The 16,176-nt window shown below is 42.0% G+C and overlaps 1 protein-coding gene across 2 annotated transcripts in view; it reads right to left on the bottom strand.

Annotated features, from left to right (window-relative positions):
- Positions 1–16,176, bottom strand: part of dgkb (diacylglycerol kinase, beta) — a 729,492-nt gene that overhangs the window by 284,433 nt on the left and 428,883 nt on the right. The gene's annotated exons all lie outside the window — the stretch shown is intronic.

Below are 16,176 nucleotides of genomic sequence, written 5' to 3'. Positions count from 1 at the left end.
CTACAGAGCAGGAAGCGTGATTTCAAAGGTTTAATTTATTAATGTAAAATTTCACATTTCTTCAAATGAATCCTATTTCATGGGCATAATTGAACCTGAAACAGACTAAATACTTCATACAATTTAAATGCTGGACATCATTCAAAGAACAAATAGAAATGCAAAAAAAAAGTACTTTAAAAATTAATGAAGTTGAATTTCACACTGTATTGGTCATGACCAGAAAAATGCTTATGTTAGAAAATTCACCTAACAGGAAAATTGAAGAAGTAGTCAACTAGAACCAGTCAGATACAGCACTGCAGGAGCTACAGTGTACAGGGTTCAAAATATGTACTGCAAAAGTACCGAAGGAATATCTTCACACGATAGTAATTTGCTTTTATTTATATTGCAGAACAGATCTTCTAAGATGCAAGGATCGATTAAAACAAACACCTAAGGAGCCAAGGGTTTCTTGTCCATTTTTCTAATTACAATGTGTATTTAAATGCACATAATAGTTTTACAGCCCAAGGAACAGCATTCAGATCTAATGCGATTAATTGATAGTGCCATACTGATTTCCAGCAGTATTAATCTGCACTAGTGTAACTGTATGGCTTATAAGGATAGGCAAGTTATGTTGCAACTTTATAGAACTTTAGTTAGGCCACACTTTAACTGGAAATGAGAATAATTTTATCCCATCAATTTGAGCCGAATCCAAATCCTCTGCTCACATGAAAGACTATTCTAAGTCAGATACTTCCCTCATCCCTTCAAACAAATGTATTCTGAATATCATATCATCACTTGTGGATTTATAAATAAACAGTCTCATTTGACAATTTCCATGTTTGCTCCTCTTTTCCAAAAAATGTCCCAAAACACTTTCTACATTTAAGAGATTTTAAGTGCTGACACAACTGGAAATGCATAAAGGATCAATGTAGTTTTATGTAAATTTTGTGCCCTCCCCAAGGCCCCAGAGGATTTTTCCACATCCCACAGAAATTTACCTGCACTTCCATGTACGTTATCTACTGTATCTATTGCACCCAATGTGGTCTCCTCTACATTGGGAGACAGGACGCCCACTTGCAGATTGTTTCAGAGAACGTCTCTGGGACACCTGCACCAACCAACCCCACTGTCCAGTGGCTGAACGCTTCAACACCATCCCCCCAACTCCACAAAGGACATGTAGATCCTGGGCCTCTGCCATCATCAAACCCTTACCACCCGACGCCTGGAAGAATGCCTTATCTTCCACCTTTGGAACCTGCGATCACACGGGATCAATGAGGATTTCACTAGTTTCATCATTTCCCCTCCCCCCAGTTTATACCAGTTTCAAGTATCCAACTCAGCCCTGCCCCCTCAACTGGTTCTACCTCTCCACCTTCCTTCCTTCCCAGCCATCTGCTCCACCCTCCCCTCTGACCAATCACATCCGCCTTACACTTTCACCTACCTATCACATTTCCAGCTACATTCTCCCAGCCCACCCACTCCCATTTATCTCTCAGCAACCTCCCCCCCCCACCCCACCCCCAAGCCCACAAGCCTCACTCCTGATGAAGGGCTTATGCCCAAAACGTCAATTCTCCTACTTTTCAGATGCTGCTTGACCAGCTGTGCTTTTCCAGCACACACTCTCAACTCTGACCTCCGGCATCTACAGTCCTCAGTTTCTCCTAATCAATATATTTATGCTGTGACATGTAACTGCAGTCTCTGACCACAGCTCCATTAGCACAGGGAGATCCTATCTCTATACACATCAGTAAGCTGTGTCTTCATTCAGTATATTTGTTTTCTTCAAATTTACTAATGTTATGTTTTGATATTAGCAATTGGGAAAGTATAACTGAATAGTTCTCAAACACAGTCTCTTTTGTATGCAAGATATTTTTTTAGATCTCACTGTGCTCTGATGAACATTAGACAAATCAGGCCATCATGTTTTCCAAAACTGCTTCAATCTTCTGGAATTGTAAAGGTTCAGTCTTGTTTGCATCTTTATTATTTATATAGAACATAGAACAGTACAGCACTGTATAGGCCCTTCAGTCCTTGATGCTGTGCCGACCTTTTATCCTACTCTAAGATCAAACTAACCTAAATACCCTTCATTTTTCTATCATCCATGTGCCTATTCAAGTGTCCCTTAAATGTCCCTAATGTACCTGACTGCACTACCACTGTTAGTACTGCATCCAACGCACCTACTACCCTCCGGCCCTACCTCTGACATCTCCCCTAAACCTTCCTCCAATCACCTGATAATTATGCTTCCTTGTGGTTGCCATTCCCGCCCTTGGAAAAGGTCTCTGGTTATCCACCCACTCTCTCTATGCCTCTCATCATCTTGTACACCTCCATTAAGTCACCTCTCATCCTTCTTTGCACCAACGAGAAAAGGTCCAGCTCCCTCAACCTTTCTTCATAAGACATGCCCTCCAATCCAAACAATGTCCTGGTAAATCTCTTCTACACCCTCACTAAGGCTTCCACATCCTTCCCATAATGAGGCGACCAGAACTGAACACAATATTCCAAGTGTGGTCTAACCAGGGCTCTAGCTGCAGCATAACCTCACCGCTTTTACACTCAATCCACCTGACAATGAAAGCCAACTCACCTGACTCTTTCTTAACAATGCTATCAACTTGGACGGCAACTTTGAAGGATCTATGGATATCTGGGTCAATTTTCTGAGGCTGAGAAAGTAAGATCAGGAATCTGCTGCAGATATAACCTTTGTATTTTCTCTATGGATTACCCCTCAATGAAATCATCATGTAGAAGCTGCGGCATTCAAATCTACCTTTCATTCACGACCTACAACCATTCAATTGTCTCTACGCTGTCAGCATGCTTGTTCAGCATCACAATCTTAGAAGAGTTAGAAATGGCTCCAGTTCATGAGCAACAGTAAAGCCACTATGTTTGTCTGTTGCTGCAAACACTGTTCCCACAGCACCAAATCCATTCTGTTCCAGTTACTCTTTAAGGTTCAATTCGTCTTCAAGCTGGATTTTGGCAACCAAGATGGGGAACTTAGTGACTTCCTGGATCCTTTCAGGAATAGTGTCCCGATACACATAATTTCCATTCTCTTCAAGAGCAGATTGATAGTGACCACAGGGGCAGAAGAGTGCCAAGGTGGGTTTCTTGGTGTCTTCCTGCCTGTCTCTAATCTCTGGCAATGGATCCCAGTTGGATAAATGGATAGGTGTTACACTTTCTGTGGTTGCAGCGGGAGATACAATGGGGTGTGGTGGTGGTGGGGGGTTGGAGGTTGTTGGGACTTAAGGTATTTCTAATTTACGGCATCCACTGTTTTCATTTTGCGAGAGATGAGTTATATGGGGCAAGAGCAGGCAGGGACAATGTGTCTGCCCGGGCAGTCCTGTTTGTGGATTATGGGAAGGAGGTAGAAGTGAGCTGTGCGGGACTGGGGGCTAACAGCTTGGAGGAAATTGTGGTGGGGTGGGGGGGCAGGAATCATCAGATGAAATGTGATTGGTGACCATAATTGACACAATGGGGTTATGATCCAGGAGAGATAGGTGGAGATATCTGAAAGCTGGAGCTCAGCCTCTGCAATGCAGAGTTTGGTCTACCAGACGACAGCACTACCATTATTAGGAGGCTTAATTATAAAGTTAGGGTTGGATCTGACAGCATGGGGTGCAGTCAGTTCCTGGGAGGATAGGTCGATTGGCCAAGGAGGCAGAGAAATTGAGGCTACCAATATCACGTCAACAGTTCTCAGTGAACAGAGAGAGTGCAGGTAAAAGGTCAGAGGGAGGGGTCCATATGGAGGGAGAGTGCTGGAGCTGGGCGAAGGGGTCTGTGAGACAGGGAGTGGACTCTTGTCCAAAGAAATGGGCACAGAGTCAAAGGAAGGAGAATTTAACGTCATGTCATGCTCAAAATTCATAAAGATGGGGACGGAGAGGGTTGAAACTGAATACAGAACATTCCAGCATCAGAGAGTGGAAGGTTAGGAGTGATGTTGAATACCCGACAGGAAGTGGGGGTGGGGGTGGATGTAGTCAGAGGGAAGGAAAGTGGGAGAAGGTTGCGAGAGATTTACGACATGGGGCAGGGGGCGTCTCATTACCCCCTCCCCCACCCTACCTACTGCATATAAACTGACAATTTCCTAGCTACTATCAGTTCTGAGGAAGGGTCACTCGACTCAAAACATTAACTGATTTCTCTCCACAGATGCTGCCAGACCTGTTGAACTTTTCCAGTTTTTTCTGTTTTTGTCAAAACAAAATCCATCGTTTAGCTAATAATTTTATTGGTTTGAGCTCACAGCTAAACCTCATAACACATGAATGAGGCATGGGATCATGGGTAAGATCTTCCCTGTTTTAAGCTTCTGAATCCAAATTAAGGTTCATGTGTCTTCTGAAGCATCACAAACCATAGGTCATGGAAAACTAGACTCAACTCCATGAAAACTGATCTAGGAAATGCTTATTACCACAATGGAGTCAGACATTTTGCTCAGGGCACATTGGCTTAAATTTAAGCTGCGTCCTTATCCTGCACCAGTAAAAATTGAGAGAGCTGGGAATGAGGATAAAACCCCTGCAATTATGTCTGATCGCCATTTCCAAATGGTTTCTGACTAAAAGACTGGCCATTATTGTCCAGTTTGACTATCAACTAAATTTCAAACTCCATACTTTCTACATCACAAAGATATCTTATTTCTTTAAAACTTTGCAACTCTATCACTATGTTCATCCATTCAGCGCTAAACCTCTGATTTACGCCATTGGCAGTTATGGATAAGACATTGCTGGCTTTCTACAACTCATCATGAATTTTCAACATGGTCAAAACTATACAGAATGAATTAACTCTTTGATTGACAACTACAATAGGTTTTCCAGGTGTACCTGGTTCACTGTTCCTCTGTGCATCACAGTTAAAAAGCTCATTCCCAGATGAAATGCTAAATCAAGGTTCCACCTACCTTTTCAAGTGGGCAATATTCAAATATGTGCAGATGAGTACTCCTTAGTTTCTTGGTCAATATTTAACCCTCAAAAATCATTTTTGATGAGAATTCTCATTGTCACAATGGGACTGACATCCTTGTTAGTGCTGTTGGGGGGAGTTTGAACTAGTTCAGGAGGGCTAGCATTTACAGTACATTAGTTTAATAGTAACACAGCTTAACTTTGAGAAGGAACCTGTCTTATGAAGAAAGGTTGAGGGAGCTAGGGCTTTTCTCATTGGAGCGAAGAAGAATGAATGATGACGGTAGAGATGTACAACATGTTGAGAGGCAGAGATAGAGTGAATAGCCAAAGACTTTTTTCCCATGGAGGAAATGTCTGTTATGAGGAGGCATAATTTTAAGATAATTGGAGAAAATTTTAGGGGAGATGTCAGAGGGAGGTTCTTTCCTGAGAGAGTGAAGGATGCATGGAATGCACTGCTGTTGGTGGAGTCAGATACACTGGGGACATTTAAGCGACTCAAGGATAGGCATATGGAAGTCAGTGCAATGAAGGATAAGTAGGGTAGTCTGATCTTAGAGTAGGATAAAAGGCCGGCACAACATCGAGGGCCAAAGCACCTGTCCTGTACTGTTCTATGTTCAAGACGGAATGAGTTCAACCATTAAGTTCAATGTCTCAAAGGGAGTAAGACGAGGCTGGATGGCCTCTATTTTAAATGTAACACAGTTGCATCAAAGGTGTGGATTGACACATGGAACTGCAATACTGTTGCCATCGCAGAGACGTAGTTAAGAGACAAATTTAACATTCCAGACTATAGGATCCTTTCTACAGGGACACTGGAACAGCAGAGGCAGTATCTCATTACCAGTTAGTTAGGGAGTCAGTTATTGCACTAAAGAGAGTGATATAAGATAATCTCATCAAATGAGGCTTGGTGAACAGACCTCAGGAATGAAAAGGGGGCAGTCATGTTGTTAAGAGTGCATTTTAGATCCCCAAATAGTCAACAGGCAATTGAGCAGATATGTAGTTCATTAGAATCATAGAGATGTACAGCATAGAAACAGACCCTTCGATTCAACCTGTCCATGCCAACCAGATATCCCAACCCAAACTAGTCCCACCTGCCAGCACCCGGCCCATATCTCTCCAAACCTTTCCTATTCATATACCCATCCAAATGCCTCTTAAATGTTGCAACTGTACCAGCCTCCACCACATCCTCTGGCAGCTCATTCCATACAGGTACCACCCTCTGCGTGAAAAAGGTGCCTTTTAGGTCTCTTTTATACATTTCCCCTCTCATCCTAAACCTTTGCCCTCTAGTTCTGCACTCCCCAAACCCAGGGAAAAGACTTTGTCTATTTATCCTAAACATGCCCCTCATAATTTTGTAAACCTCTATAAGGTCATCCCTCAGCCTCCGACGCTCCAGGGAAAACAGCCCCAGCATGTTCAGCCTCTCTCTGTAACTCAGATCCTCCAACCCTGGCAACATCCTTGTAAATCTTATCTGAACCCTTTCAAGTTTCACAATATCCTTCCGATAGGAAGGAGACCAGAATTGCACACAGTACTCCAACAGTGGCCGAACCGATGTCCTGTATAGCCGCAACATGACTTCCCAACTCCTGTACTCAATACTCTGACCAATAAAGGAAAGCATACCAAACACCTTCTTCACTATCCTATCTACCTGTGACTCCACTTTCAAGGAGCTATGAACCTGCATTCCAAGGTCTCCATGTTCAGCAACACTCCTGCTAAGATTTGCTTTCCCAAAATGCAGCACCTCGCATTTATCTGAATTAAACTCCATCTGCCACTTCTCAGCTCATTGGCCCATCTGGTCCAGATCCTGTTGTAATCTGAGGTAAGCCTCTTCGCTGTCCACTACACCTCCAACTTTGGTGTCATCTGCAAACTTACTAATTGTACCTCTTATGCTTGCATCCAAATCATTTATGTAAATGACAAAAAGTAGAGGACCCAGCACCAATCCTTGTGGCACTCGATGGGTCACAGGCCTCCAGTCTGAAAAACAACCATCCACCATATAGTCCATATAGATCACACCCACTGCTTTTCCCTCATCAATCTTCTTTGTTACTTCTTCAAAAAACTCAATCAAGTTTGTGAGACATGATTTCCCATCCATGTACAAAGCATGTTGACTATCCCGAATCAATCCTTGCCTTTCCAAATATATGTACATCCTGTCCCTCAGGATTCCCTCCAACAACCTGCCCACCACCGAGTTCAGGCTCACTGGTCAATAGATCCCTGGCTTGTCTTTACCGCCCTTCTTAAACAGTGGCACCACGTTTGCCAACCTCCAGTCTTCCAGAACCTCACCTGTGACTATTGATGATACAAATATCTCAGCAAGAGGCTCAGCAATCACTTCCGTAGCTTCCCATAGAGTTCTCGGGTACACCTGATCAGGTCCTAGGGATTTATCTACCTTTAACCGTTTCATGACATCCAGCACTTCGTCTTCTGTATATTCTATAAGGTGCATAAAATTAAGTATAGAACAACTTCATTTGGGGATTTCAACTACCGCAATATTAATTGGGATAACCATAGTACCTATGGCTTAGAGGGGGTATATTTCTCTAAATCTTTATAGGGAGGTTTTTACGTCAAAATGTAATCAGTCCTACAGGAAAAGTGTAGTGCTGAACCAAATTCTGGGAATGAGGGCAGATAGATGTTCAAGGTGACAGTCGGGGAGCATACACCACATACTAAAATTTGTTACAGGAAAGGAGAAAAATAGTCTTAAAAAAAAGAGTTTTGGATTGTGAAAAGGCAGATTTTATTTAAAAAGGCAGGATCTGGGCAAAGGAGACTTGGAACAGCTACTTGAGGGTAAATCTACACACGGAGTGTGGAAAGCATTCAGAAAGATAGAGGGAGGTGGGGTATAGGCCTGACATGTTCTCCTGAGAGTGAAATATAGGAGAAATTAGCCTAGAGAACCCTGGTTGCCCAGAAATATTCAGGGCTGGATAAAAATGAAAAAAAGAGATATGTAACAGATACAAAGGAGCAAAATGGCAGAGGGCTGAGAAAAGTACAGGAAATGTGGTGGGAGTCTTGAGAAAGCAATTAGGAGAGCAAAGGCGGGAAAGAGAAAATAGTGGCAGGCAAGATTCGGGAGAATCCCAAGATATTCTACAAGTACATCAGGGGAAAGAGAATAATCAGGGAAAGCTAAGGGCCAATTAAGGACCAAGGGGGCAATCTGTGCAATGTTGACATTGGTAGAGTGTTAATTGAGTACTTCATGTCTATCTTTACATGGGAGAAGGAGGATACAAGTACAGAATTCTACTAAACTGCTATAAACTCTGTGTTCCATGATCCTTCCCCATTAGCTACCTGAAGAACTGCAGTGCTCTGAAAGCTTGTACTTTCACCAAATAAACCTGTTGGACTATAATCTGGAGTTGTGTGATTTTTAACTTTGTCCTCCCCTGTCCAATACCGGCACCTCCATACCCTTAGTGGTAGATAGGATTCCTAATATCTCTCCTGAATGGTTTGGTCCTATGTACCAGATTAAATGCTGTAGTTCTAGAATTCCCAACCATTGGAAATAGTTTTTTTTACCCACTCTGTCTGTTCCTGCTAATATCTTGACCTGTAACATCAGCCAGACCTGGACATTTCTAGCATTTTCTGTGTTTAGATTAGATTAGATTAGATTAGACTTACAGTGTGGAAACAGGCCCTTCGGCCCAACAAGTCCACACCGACCCGCCGAAGCGCAACCCACCCATACCCCTACATTTACCCCTTACCTAACACTACGGGCAATTTAGCTTGGCCAATTCACCTGACCCGCACATCTTTGGACTGTGGGAGGAAACCGGAGCACCCGGAGGAAACCCACGCAGACACGGGGAGAACGTGCAGACTCCACACAGTCAGTCGCCTGAGTCGGGAATTGAACCCGGGTCTACAGGCGCTGTGAGGCAGCAGTGCTAACCACTGTGCCACCGTGCCGCCCTTGATTAATTCCAGAATTCCAGTATCATCAATATTTTTCATCTGTGTTGATAATTATTTTATTGGGTTTTGTTTTCTGGCCAGATAGACTTAAAGTTTTTCAATATAGCAACTATCATCATCAATTGGGATGCCATTATAGAGCACATTTAAGGAGCTTTACAAACGGTTGTAATTTACAACTGAATTCAGGCAAATAAGGTCAAAGAAATGGATTTCAAAAAGGTTGTTAAAAGAGGAGAGAAAAGAAGAGAAGTAGTTGTTTGTAGGAGAAGTTCCAAAGAGTAGGGTCCTGAGAATTGAAGGCTATGGCACCAATAAACTACAATAAATTCGGTGTCCTAAGACTCGGCCCCACTAGCTATCCAACAAAGGAGCAACACTCCGAAAACTTGTACTTCCAAAGCAATCTATTGGACTATAAGCTGGTGTTGTGTGATTTTTAACTTTGACCAGCAAGGGTAGCAGAGGTTTGGAACTCTTCCAGAAATTGCAGTGGATGCTTGACCAGTTATTAACTTGAAAAGAGATGAATCAATTTTTGTTCAGCAAAGGTTTAAAGGCATAGGAGCCAAAGATATAAATAATTGGTCAGGCTGCAGATCAGCCATGAGCTCACTGAATGTTAGAACAAGCGTGAGGAGCTGAATGGTCTACTCCTGTTCCTATGATCCTATGCAGTATATTTTGTAAGGTCAGATCTATGGTTTCAAGATCCTTTCTTCAGAACTAGCATAAGTACATTTCATGAACCTGGCTCATACTTAATACATAGGCAGTAATTCATGAGTTTTGACTGAGATTTTTAATGTAACAAAGATTACTATTAGGCCACGCAGTTAGGTTACTACATAAAATTACTAGAATTTAAAGCACAAACATGCAATTCAGTTTACTTCGCTAATATTTCTGATAATACATAGCCTCATTTCATCCTGTTCACCTAATCCTGTTACCATGTTCAAGCTGGGGAGGGTTTGGAGAATTGAAGACATAAATATAAATAAAGGAAGCCTGGGTTTAAGGTTTGGTGTTGAGAGCTGCTTTTGTGGTGAGTCACTGAACCCTCAAACGTGCAGTGATGCAGATTTGCTGCAAGCGTTAAAGGAGGAAGCAGATGCTAAATTAGCTTCATATAGAAAATTGGTGGATACTGGGGTTACTGGGGGAAGTGTGTGTGTGTGTGTGTGTGTGTGTGTGTGTGTGTGTGTGTGTGTGTGTGTGTGTGTGTGTGTGTGTGTGTGTGTGTGTGTGTGTGTGTGTGTTGGGGGTGAGGGGTGGAGGGGAGGGGAGGTTAGTGGGGAGGTTAGGTTGATGGGAGGGATTAGGGGGTTTGAGACACATATTTAAAATAAGGAAAGGTGAGGTGAGGCCCAAGCTTGAGTGAGGGGAATTCAGTCATGAATGTGGAGGAGGGGATAGGGTGGTTGCAGTCCCAGGTCAAGGGTAGAAGGAATTTTAGCCTGGTTCAGTTAGAGGTGAGGGGTTGTTGGTGGGGAATTGAGGGCTGGAGAAGTGCTGCAGTTAAGCTGGGGCTGGGGGTGGGGGATTTGTTGAGGGGGGAGGGCTCAGACACACATATGCAACCCAATGTATTTCTGTAGGTACATTAAAGGATCTAGCCTAAGCTTTGAGTGGTCTGATGGTCTACACTCCTAGCACACTGGGAAGGGGGCTTAGTGGAGAATTGGAAAGTTGGGGTGATCTGTAAGATTGTGGTTCTGAAACTTTCATTGGGTAGTAGAGTTTCTCTTTAAATGTTTTTCAACAAACAATTTTATGTTACCATTTTCTCTTCTTGCCTCTTTAGATGGGAAGTTAGATTTTCTTGGCAGTTGCACAGCCTAGATATTGGACTGGACCATAATCTGGGTTATGGTGCCTCCTGTTAGCAGCATGTTGAGCTCTTACTCATTACAGTTGGCAAGCTGTACGTGGCCGGGGTTAAGTCGGCCTGCTTCCTCATCCTGGATTATATTGGTCCCTGAGTTACAGAACCTCAGTGTTCAGGTACTTGGGAACAACAGCCAAACAGATGGGGGCTAGTAGAAAAGGAGTTCTAGTTTATTGTCCCAGTGACAGTGAATGAGTGTTGATGAAGATCTAAATCCGGATGGTGAGTGCAGTGTTCCCTTGTATCTGCTGCCCTTGTCCTACTCAATGGAGGAGGTCAAGGGCTTGGAAGGTGCTGTTGAAGGAGTCTTGGTGAGCTTCCATTTTCTCATTATAAAATTTTAATTTCTCTGAACGCTTACCTCTGCAATTTTGCCACATTTATGTTGTTGACTATTTGTTTATCAGCTCCCCCATTCCTCTGGCACAGCATCCTTGTTTTTTAATAGAATTGGTCAGGGTGGTTCCAGTGGTCAGCTTGGTGTAATGGGAACAGACGCATCAGAGAATGATCATTAGGAAAGAGAGCATGCCAATTCAAATGGAAGTGGTGACGGAAGTGGCTGGGAAAAAGTTTGAAAATAGGCCGTAAGATTTTTTTCTTTTTTAAATCATAAGCTGAAGTAAGCTGAATTTGATACTTGAGATACAAATATATAAGCTATGTCCACTTTCAAACATTCATGATTATTTCCACAAGTTGAACAACCTTTGATCACTTTCGAATGCCTGACTGCACAGACATGATCGTTTATGATCAGGACTCATTCCAAATTGCACCATTTGATGGCTCCTTTCATTCTCACTGTTTTAGAACATATCAGAACAACTCATATTTATTTCCCGAATCTAGTAAACATGAAGTTTGACTTTTTTTAACTCTACTTCATGTTCAATTAATAGCAGATTCTTGTGAACAAAGTACAGAATGCGAAATAAATAACAAAGTTCTTAAACATTGGACAACATGGAGTCATTTCTGAACCAAGATACACTAATGAATAATATAAAACACCGTTTTCCTGTGTCCATTTTTCTCAACATATGTTTATTTGATCTGAGTCAGCATTTCTCCTGTTGTGTAAGGAACACTGTGCCTTCCAATGACTGTCCTGTATTCATCTGCAGTTTCATCTAAAACTGACAATCCTCACAAAACATCAATTAAATCATCGCAAGCCGTTTTCAAACAGATAGGAAACTGGACAGAATTTCAATTCCTTTATGTTGTCCCAAAAACCTATTTCTGAAGATACAGACGGTGTGGCAGCTTCTCAATGCATTTGTTATGGAATTTGAAGTTTGCTGACTATGCAAAGTTGAGATCAATGCTAAGCCCTGAAGTGCTGTCAATAACATTGCTGAATTGTCAACATATATATGTAATATCTCACTCAGGTTAGAGCAGCACAGGCACGGGGCCACAATGATCTTAATTATTCAGAGCAAGAAATATAGGTTTCCATGGCAATTTCTTGGGTACTGAGTCACGCAACTAGAGGAAGCCCCAGATTTGAAACCTTTTCTAAAGTAACAGATCAATGAATGCGTTATCCACACAAAAATGGAATTATTTTTAACGTAATATGTATTTATTGTAAGAACTTTTTTTTCCCACAGAAACATACAAAATAGGAGCAGGGTTAGGCCATTCAGCCCTTCGAGCCTGCTCTGTCATTTAATATGTTCATTGCAGACCATCCAACTCACTACCTGAAACCTTTTGATCCCTTTAGCCCCAATAACTGTATCTAACTCCATGAAAACATTCAATGTTTTAGCTTCATCTGCTTTCTATGGCACAGAATTCCATAGGTTCATCACTCTCTGGGTGAGAATTTTTTTTCTCAAAAATGGTCTGCCCAGTATCCTTGGTATATCAGCCCTGCCATCTCTGGAATTGGTTTGGTAAAACCTTCATTGCACTCCATCCATAACTAGAATATTCTTCCTCAGGTAAGGAAACCTAAACTGCACACAACACTCCAGGGGTAGTCTCACTGAGGCCCTGTAAAATTGTAGTAAGACATCCTTGCTACTGTACTAAAATACTCTCACTAAGAATGCCAAAGTATCATTTATTTTCTTCACTGCCTGCTGTACCTGCATTCTTACTTTCAGCGCCTGATGTACAATGACACCTAAAGTCTTGCTACACCTCCCCATTTCCTAATCTACTGCCATTCTGATAGTAATCTATTTTCCTGCTTTTGTTATCAAATGGACAACCTCACATTTATCCACATTATAATTCATGTGTCACGCAGTTGTCCATGCAATCAACCTGGCACGGTGGTTCAGTGGTTAGCACTGTTGCCTCACAGTGCCAGGGACCTGTCTGTGTAGACTGCACATTCTCCCTGTGTCTGTGTGGGTTTCCTCCAGGTGCTCCCGTTTTCTCCCACAATCCAAAGATGTGCAGGTCAGGTGGCTTGGTCACACTAAATTGCCCATAGTGTTAAGGGGTGTGCAGATTAGGTGCATTAGTCAGGGGGAAATATAGGATAGCAAGGGAATTGGTCTGGTTGGATTACTTTTCAGATGTTCAGTGTGGACTTGTTGGGGCCGAAGGGCCTGTCCCCACATTGTAGGGATTCTAATTCTAGAGTTGAAAATGTGTTGCTGGAAAAGCGCAGCAGGTCAGGCAGCATCCAAGGAACAGGAGATTCGGCGTTTCGGGCATAAGCCCTTCTTCCTGATCTCCAGCATCTGCAGACCTCACTTTCTCCTATTCTAATTCTAGCCCAAATCACACTGAAGCATCTCTGCAGCCTCCTCACCATTGACCCTCTCACCCAAGTTTGTCTTGTCTGCAAATGTGGAGATGTAACTTTGAGTTGCCTGATCTAAATCATGAACATATATTGTAAATTGCAGGGGTCCTCGCAGGACCCATAAGTCACTGCCTGCTACACAGAAAAATGATCCATTTATACCTACACTTTGTTTTCTCTCTGCCAGTTCTCTATCCAGGCCAGTACACTACCCCAGTCCCATATGTTTTAATCTCTCAGGTGGAAGCTCTTCAAAAGCCTTCTGAGAGTCCAAGTAAATCACATCCACAGGCTCCCCATTATCAGAGCAACTACTTACATCCTTGAAAAATTCCAGTAGATTTGTCAAGAATGATTTCCCTTTCATAAGTCCATGCTGACTCCACCTAATCCTGTCAGTATTTTCTAAGTGCTCTGCTATTATAACTTATATAATGCACTCTAGCATTTTCCCTTCTACTGATGTCAGGCTAACCAGACAATAATTTACTGTTTTCTCTTGACCTTTTTTTAAATAATGGGGTTATATTAGCTACTGTCTAATCCATAGGGACTGTTCAAGGCCTTATAAAATCTCAAAAGATGACCAATGTATGATTATTCCAAGTGCTAATTCTGTAATTACTCAGGGATGTAGATTAGTAGACCAAAGAGATTTGTCGGTGTTTGATTTCTGATATTTTTCATTTTGGACCTATGGCCAATGCAGATTTACCAAGTAGTTTTAACAGAATTTTTATCAAATTAAAGAAAATGATATATTTACCATTTTTAAAGGACAAATATTTAATATACCCTCTTAAGATACTTGTGCCATATACCTGCCAACATTATTTTTAGGTAAGTTTAACTCATTTTCAGGGGAGTCCATCCAAGTTACCTCCACTGGATTTATTCCTTATGAAGTTAATAACTATCCTTTCAGAAACAAAATGGTTCTTCATGGTATATGTTCACCAGTGGTCATTTTTATCGTTCTGAGGCAGTGAATGAGCTGCATAATTACTTTTCTTCAGCTTCAGCCATCAATACAGTTATACTGCAGGAAATTGGACAACCACCTTATCACTGTGTTTGACAAATTCCACGTTACTGCCAACTTCAGTGAAATCTGCCATTAATGTTTTGTGGTACATTATCTGAGTATTGATTGGTCAGTGCATCAATGTAGCCTTGGAAACAGGAATGTTCTTGTCATAGAGTCATAGAGATGTACAGCATGGAAACAGACTCTTCGGTCCAACCCGCCCATGCCGACCAGATATCCCAACATAATCTAGTCCCACCTGCCAGCACCTGGCCCATATCCCTCCAAACCCTTCCTATTCATATACTCATCCAAATGCCTCTGATAGGAAGCAGACGAGAATTGCACGCAATATTCCAGCAGTGGCATAACCAATGTCTTGTACAGCCGCAACACAACCTCCCAACTCCTATACTCAATCCTCTGACCAATAAAAGAAAGCATACCAAACGCCTTTTTCACTATCCTATTGACCTGCAACTCCACTTTCAAGGAGCCTTGAACCTGCACTCCAAGGTCTCTTTGTTCAGCAACACTCCCGAGGACCTTACCATTAAGTGTCTAAGTCCTGCTAAAATTTGCTTTCCAAAAATGCAGCACCTCGCATTTACCTGAATTAAACTCCATCTGCCACTTCTCAGCCCATTGGCCTATCTGGTCAACATCCTGTTGTAATCTGAGGTAACCCACTTTGCTGTCCACTACACCTCTAATTTTGGTGTCATCTGCAAACTCACATCCAAATCACTTGTGTAAATGACAAAAAGTAGAGGACCCAGCACCAATCCTAGAAGTAGGTTAGCAACACAACTGGAAGAGATGGTGAAATGATACAGGTACTTCTTCTATAACATGATGGTTGTGTTTTTGTGCAACCCCTCATTATAGAAAAAAACGTGCTTTAGAAACAGCGCTTTGAGTGTTGGCGATGTAATCACTTCACAGTCAACACATTTTAAAAGTTTGCGCTTTAGAAACAGTGTCACCAATTCGTCAATCGTTTTAGAGACAATTTTCTTTAATGAAATGCACGTTATAGCAGAACGATCTGTACAATGAATACTGCAGCTTTGACAATTCACAATGTGACAATTTGGAGTATTGTAAACTTTATTGCTGAAAAGAATACCAGAACTTGAAGAGAAGCAAAAATTAATAAACATTCTATTTCCTACCAAGCAGACTGGATGGAGTAGGTTAAAGTCAAATCTCAACAGTAACTTACCCCCCCAAAAAATCTTGCAATTTACAGTGAATATTGTAAACTTAAATGAATTCCAGTTGGGCATTACTGCTGCTATTGAACCATTTGACAAAAGTCCTTTCAACCTGTGTGACAGCTATGACAAGGACTCTTGCACCACTCTGGAAATACAACAGGGCTTCTGCTATAAAACAAGGCCACAACAGAAGAAATAACTTTTAATAAAGCATTGGTCTTTTAAATGGCACAGTTTTGTTCTTCATGCGAGAAATCTAGGAAGGG

This window comes from Hemiscyllium ocellatum, chromosome 5, assembly GCF_020745735.1.
Source record: "Hemiscyllium ocellatum isolate sHemOce1 chromosome 5, sHemOce1.pat.X.cur, whole genome shotgun sequence".
In the NCBI taxonomy this organism is placed as follows: Eukaryota; Metazoa; Chordata; class Chondrichthyes; order Orectolobiformes; family Hemiscylliidae; genus Hemiscyllium; species Hemiscyllium ocellatum.
The sequence above is the reverse complement of the archived record's forward strand: the minus strand, read 5'-3'. Positions and strand labels throughout refer to the sequence as shown.